This window comes from Lepisosteus oculatus, chromosome 3 (genome assembly GCF_040954835.1).
Source record: "Lepisosteus oculatus isolate fLepOcu1 chromosome 3, fLepOcu1.hap2, whole genome shotgun sequence".
Lineage (NCBI taxonomy): Eukaryota > Metazoa > Chordata > Actinopteri > Semionotiformes > Lepisosteidae > Lepisosteus > Lepisosteus oculatus.
The window spans coordinates 72634805-72641173 of NC_090698.1; the positions used below are offsets into that span (position 1 = coordinate 72634805).

The window sequence follows — 6369 nt, forward strand, 5'->3', positions numbered from 1 at the left end:
TCATATTTTCCACAAAGCTTTGACCAAAAGGGTTACTGTACATATAGAAGGGGGGGCTATTTGAAGGCATATTGTTTTAAATTAAAATTTTTCCCAAATTTCATAAAGTAAATGAAACTTTCCTGTAAGGAACTGCAAGAATATTGTGTAACAGGGTGGAATTCTGGAAAGTGGTGACTATGAATTGAACTGGGACATCTGTCTGTTCTAAAGCAGGCAGGCTGTCACTTCAGTCAAAAGCATTTGGCTGACAGACCTACATGTTGTCATCTAGCTGACTTCTGAAGTATTCTGCTGTATTATAATGTAACAAACAACACGTAGGAGGGGAAGATTAGATTAGTAGTTTATGTACTGAACTGCTGATGAAGTTTTAACCAGAAAAGCCAGTCTTTCTTGCTAATGAAGAAAAATTATTTGAATTTGTTTGCAGCCTTGTCATCCTATTTCACTTATTACATGTTCTTTTTTTTAACAAATGTGTGGTCAAGTAAATTAGCTTATTTGAAGTGTCAGATACTTCAAATACTTCATTTTAGTCTGATTTAAAACTGATTAAATATTTCTAACTATAATTGTTTTAATCAGACCCCTGGCCATAGATTGCTTTGATAGCCTTCATGACCAATGTGAATGAAACTGTGGATAAACCTGCTGTTTCATGTTCTTGCTTTCATTTCTTGTTTTCAACATCTGTGCGTTTTTCTGTCATCCATGGGTTTCACTACCCTAAACATCTGGTCTCAGTCGCTCCCAGGTGTTCTGCTACAAGACATCATAAAAATATTAGCCTATTTGCTGAATGTCTTCAAGGGTTTAATCGTTTTAAGCAGGTGGCTTCCTAATTGACAAGGCTTTCAAGACAGATTTAATAAAATATCAAACTAAAAACCCCTTCGTTGTGCGTTTCAGCTAAATTAGTGATTTGCAAGGAAGTAAATGGATTATCCTCTACAAAATTCCATGTTTTGAAAAGATTTTACTATTCTTCTAACACAATCTGGGCAGGGATTATTAATCCCCATTTCTATCCCTTCATGGTCCACTACCTTCAGACACGAAGTAGCTACACATAATTACCCTGCTGAGAGACCAGGAATGGAATTGAAACAGGATTTTCCATTAAGAAATCCCTTCCTACACATGCAAAATGCTTTCCATACTGCACATTCCTTCATCTTTCGATCCAGGTAGTAAAATGATACCGTCTCTACATTTCGTTATCGTGATCCAGAAGTTGCAGCTTTGAGTCTATGTCCCCGACCCGTCGTCAGTTCCTGGGCGCTCCAAGCAGTGCCAAAGGCAGGACTGGCGCAGAGAAGACTGCGGTCTGTGCTCTCAGTGAAACAGCGCCCCCCTGTGGCTTTTCGGGGCCCCTGCAGGCTCTTGGAGACCTCGGAGAGGAATTATGCCTCTCCTCCAACGGGCGTTGAACCTCCTGAGCATCAGAGGGACTGCTGCGAGTCCGAATTGGAGCGGCTCAATGCGTGGGCGGGTCTCGGAAGCGTGTCCGCCTCTCCGCGATGTCTTACCGAGGTCGTCGCCGGGAGATGACGTAAGCAAGTGCGGCGACGCAAGAAGTGATTGAAACGGACGCGAGGTGTGTGAGATTTAAAAAAAAGGCCACCGGCTATTTGCAAAGGAACAGAAAGTTAGGATCTTCATAGGTGGAGTCGCACTACTTTCTACTTTCATTCTGGAAAACGGTTCACATGGATGTGAGTCATTTCGCTCCTTCTGTCAGTCTCGGACAAGAAGGAACCCGCCTCCACAATCAAAAAATACTTCCATATAACGATCCATGAAGCGCTTGAGAATGACAATATCAGGACTTCTGCAAGTCATTTACCAATGAAATCGTTAGGGAACATCCGGCTGGGACACGCCATTGGAATAAAAGGCGCGAGAATCTAAATCACAGCATCTCTCCTCCAACCTACTACATTAGGTCATTTCGTTTTTCATTACATGTTCAAAGCTTGTAGACTCAATCTGGAGGCCGTTCTTCAACTCTTCCCTTAGAGGACTATTTCCCGATGCCTAAAACTTCAGAGGAAAATCATGTTGCTGCCTGTGTTGTTCTGGTGTACCTGTAGGTGGCGCTTGACCTCCTGCACCATAGTTTCCAAACAGATGCTTCTGTTTGGTGACCCACAACGTTGTGCCGTCCTTTAGCAAGAGCACACAGAGGCCCCGACTAATTGACCATTATTGATTCCCATGAGCACTGTTCATAAGAGCAGGAGTCTGAGCCCTGATACCATCACAGCCTGGACTCCCTGAAGGTCCACTTTAATTCAACCGGTGAATCAGCTTCTCACTTCTCTGCCTGATACTGTATGCTCTGTACTGAGACTGCTGGGGTATAATAGCTGCCACTTGTCACATAGATGGGAACTGCCCTTCAGGTGGAGGATGGGGTTGGTCCACTCCTTTATGCAAAGCACTCTGGGAATCTATAGACAAAAATGTTTTATCAATACAGTTGATTAGTACTCTAAACCTTTACCAAAATAGCACTCTCCTCCGTGAGATACACAGTACAGTTTACCTAAGAATCATGTTTTAAAAGGGATGAAACCTACACCAGGAGGTTTCTTTTAATACAACAATCATTGCTACCTGATCGATTTTCTCTTATGAGTTCTGATGGTTTATGATTGAGCACTCACGATGAAACCATTATTGCTTAATCACAAGGTTTATTACACTGAAGACTTAACTGTAATATCACTTCTCAAATGCATCAGTATTTTAAAGGGAGATGTGTTTAAAAACTGAGAACAGGAGGAAGTAGTTTACACAAAGGGTGGTGGGAGTATGGAACACAGTACTCAGCCAAGCTGTCAGAGCTTGTTTTGGAAAACGGTTTCATGGGATCCTCAGATAAACGTTTTTGTGTATTGATTCCTTACATAAAGCTTTAAAATTATTCTTTATCTTAATGCATTAAAACCCAAACTATATGCTCAAAAACTTTTAATTAAAGATTAAAGACAGAAGTGAATTCACACAGCGTCACAAAGTGCCAAAAAGAGAGGCCTGTAACATTGCTACATTATAAAAAGCCATAAAATTCTTTGCCCACTTGTTTAATGTATTTTGAAGATATTTACGTGAGATCCAGGGGGAACCTGCATGCAGAGAGATGTGCACACAATCATTTCATTCAAATCAAGGGAGATCAGTAGCAAATAAAATAAATTTGACTTATGTTGACATTAAAGGTGGGAGAGTGTTCTTAAGAAATGATGAAGCAATGCTGTGATCACCAATTTGAAATAATTTGATGCCTGTTGTGGGCTTGTTATTCAACCATTTAATATTTGCCTTTAAACACATCAAGATTTCCATCTGTATATTATTTTGCCCAGATCTGGAGTGGCAGGCATTTAATAAGTACATTTCTTCTTCTCACAATGTTCCAAATTCTAATGGGCAATTATAGTCTGGTCAGTGTTTCGTGTTTTTGTTATTATTGCCTTGTGAAGGGTTCATTTGAGCACACAAATAAATTGGCTTTTAGCAACAGCTCTCTTCTCTACCTGCAGCTCATTAAGGCAAAATAAAAGCTACTCAACGCCTGCTGATGACATTCAAAAATATACAGTGCACATATTGTGTATTTCCTCCAAAACAGTTGTGCCACATCTTGTGAAAAAGATGTTTTTTTAAATTTCCTTGTGACTTACAGAATGCAGCAGCCTCCTGAATAGCGGATACCATGCCAATTTAAACACATTTCCATATTTAAATACCAGTAAGAGCTGGCGCCATTGAGGGAGAAGTCCTGCAGACAAATAGAAGAGTCAGCAGTTTTGTTACAAGGGACTGCCATTGTCTCCCATAAAAAGACTCAGACAAATACAAACAAACAAAAGAAATTCAGATGATAGAACTGAAGAGGTACATGTATGTCCTTCGGCTCTCTTAATTGCTTTTGAAAATAATTTATTGTCAGGGCAGTGAACCACTTTAAAACCAAATTAAAAAGCCCTGGCTGTAGATCTTTCCAGTAGTTCTTCCAAAAACAAAAAGAAGCACAAGAGTGGCAAAAATGTTCAGATAATATTAATTTCCTGTTAAGGCACTGTAAGTGGACAGCCTCTGCATTTCAGCTATAATTTCAAACTTTGTCACATGCTTTAGTCGACTGGCTGAATTTGTAGTTGTAAAAATATAACTATATTTTCAGATAAATACACAGGTCCTAAAATACTGTTAGAATTAGATTACATTTATGAAATGATTGTTTTGTTTTCTTTCTTCAAGGTATCTATGCAATCAATCTTAGCAATGTTCAGTACTGTTCCACACAACCCACTCACTGCTGGAGTGTCTTGCTATTCTCAGGTCCTAACAGAGCTGTATTTCGTATCCTCTCATGCTGTGCTTGAAGGAATAAAGTTGACTTTGTTCAGATCTATCAAGCTTTTTTTCTACCACAGTCAAAACTCCCTGAAACCCTCTGTGAATAAAAAGACTGTTAGACTGTTGAAACAATTTTCTCATTATCAGATGATCAGATTAACATTTGCTGTTTGCAAAGGTGGATTCAAGATACCCAGCTCTTTAGTAGCAAAAAATAATTTAAGCTTTCTCTATTTTAAACATTTATCAATTTTGTATTTTGTTTAATTGATATTTGCATCCTTTTTATGTAAGGTATTTAGTTGTATAGTTTAAAAGTGTATGTACATGTTATTCTATAATTGAAGACTTATTAAATACTGTATGTTTTTAATATTTAAATTAGTGCACCCACATATTCATATGAAGTTGTACTTTCATGGTATGTCACTTACATTTTGCTGTTTGGATTAATATGACAGATAATAAAATGTTGTGGATCAGGAACTTTGGCTATATAATACCTGCACTGGCATAATGTGCCTCTTTATTTCCCAGGTATTGAGATAAAAATGCCCTTTTCCTACAAGACAATACATGAATTATCAGTTTGCATATGTCCTTTTTGGTGAATTTAGTGTAATATTCCCATATACTGTACATCTGGCATTTAACTGCTAGAGCTTTCATAAATTGCTCAATGTTATGTTGACTCTTTTTTTAGGTATTCGTACAGTTTACCAAACTAGACATAGCTGTTACATTCTGACCTCCCTACATATGTAGTTGTATATTAGCTAAGGCATACTGTATATTAAAAAAAAGAACCTGTTAGGTAAACCCAATAAAAAGTTCCTATTTTGAAAAAAAACTCCTGTTTATCAGCTCTCGGAAAATATTGTGCCAGCCATGTAAAGTTTACTAAGGTGCTTTGGTTTTCATTGTGAAGTTTCAGGATTTGGGCTTATTTAAAAGGCTTTTTCTAGGCTTTGGAACTTGAGCGATGCGTAGCTGTACTGTAATTTAAATTTGAAGGCTGAAGCGGAGAAGTTAAATTTAAGGGATTAGATTAAGCCAATTCTGACCGCACTGCTTCTTGTATACATCATGCACTAGTACGGTATATAATTTCAACTTTTTAAGTTCTAATATAGCTGAGCTCTTATATTAATGCCTCCATTTTGTCAGAAAGGGAATGGCATGTTTTTGAAATAATGCCTTTAGATGGCAAATTGGTGTCAAAACGAGAGAAAATCATATACTGTAGTATCTTTAAACATCATTTTACACTTATAAACCAAGAGTAGTGGAAAAGTACAGAGCGTCATCTACATGAGATGAAAATTGTATATTTTATGAGTATTTTTTATATTTATCTTTCCAGGGCATTAATAGATATGCGCCATCTGGACTTTACATTTCGGAACTTAAAATCACCAATTATTCCTTCACTTGTCATCCTGTCTTACTGCTTACCTGGACAGTTTAACCATTCTCCACGGGCCTTGAGCTGCTGTTGACTTTAAACGCCCTAGAAAAACGAATTCATCAATGCTTCCGAATATAATAGTAGAAGAGTTCAGGGATGAATCCCATGTTGCCTGAGTCACTCTTGTCAAGCTGCCATCTTTTGGGTTAGAGGCCTGGCACACCAGTGTGCCAACAGACCACACAACAGCTTCTGCTGTCCGTTCCAAACAGTAATGGAAACTGTGGGATTGTGGAGGAAGTGGAATTTAACTGAGGCACTGCAGCTGGCATCCCACTCTTTGAGAGCTGCCTGAAACTGAACAGGGGACTCTATAAAACAACCTTCAAGATAAACCTTTAAGTCTTCAAATGTTAGGACATCGTGTTTATGCGGAATGTCTAGGACACATCTACGCGGCATATTGAAGTTTTAAGTTCACCAATGAGTAAAGTAATGCGACCACATGGAAATCTAAAATAAAGATTCCTGCACAAATCATGCCAGCTAAGGGATATGTAGTGTAACGCAGATCCGAATCATTCTCATAT

At 38.4% G+C, this 6369-nt stretch overlaps 1 long non-coding RNA gene across 1 annotated transcript; it reads right to left on the reverse strand.

The window, feature by feature from the left end:
• Positions 1-959: 959 nt before the first annotated feature.
• LOC138237871 (uncharacterized) lies at positions 960-5900 on the reverse strand. Its single transcript, XR_011189194.1, has 2 exons — positions 5827-5900; positions 960-2456 (listed from the first exon to the last, which is right to left on the reverse strand). It is a non-coding gene; the product is annotated as an uncharacterized lncRNA (long non-coding RNA).
• Between the last annotated feature and the right edge of the window lie 469 nt (positions 5901-6369).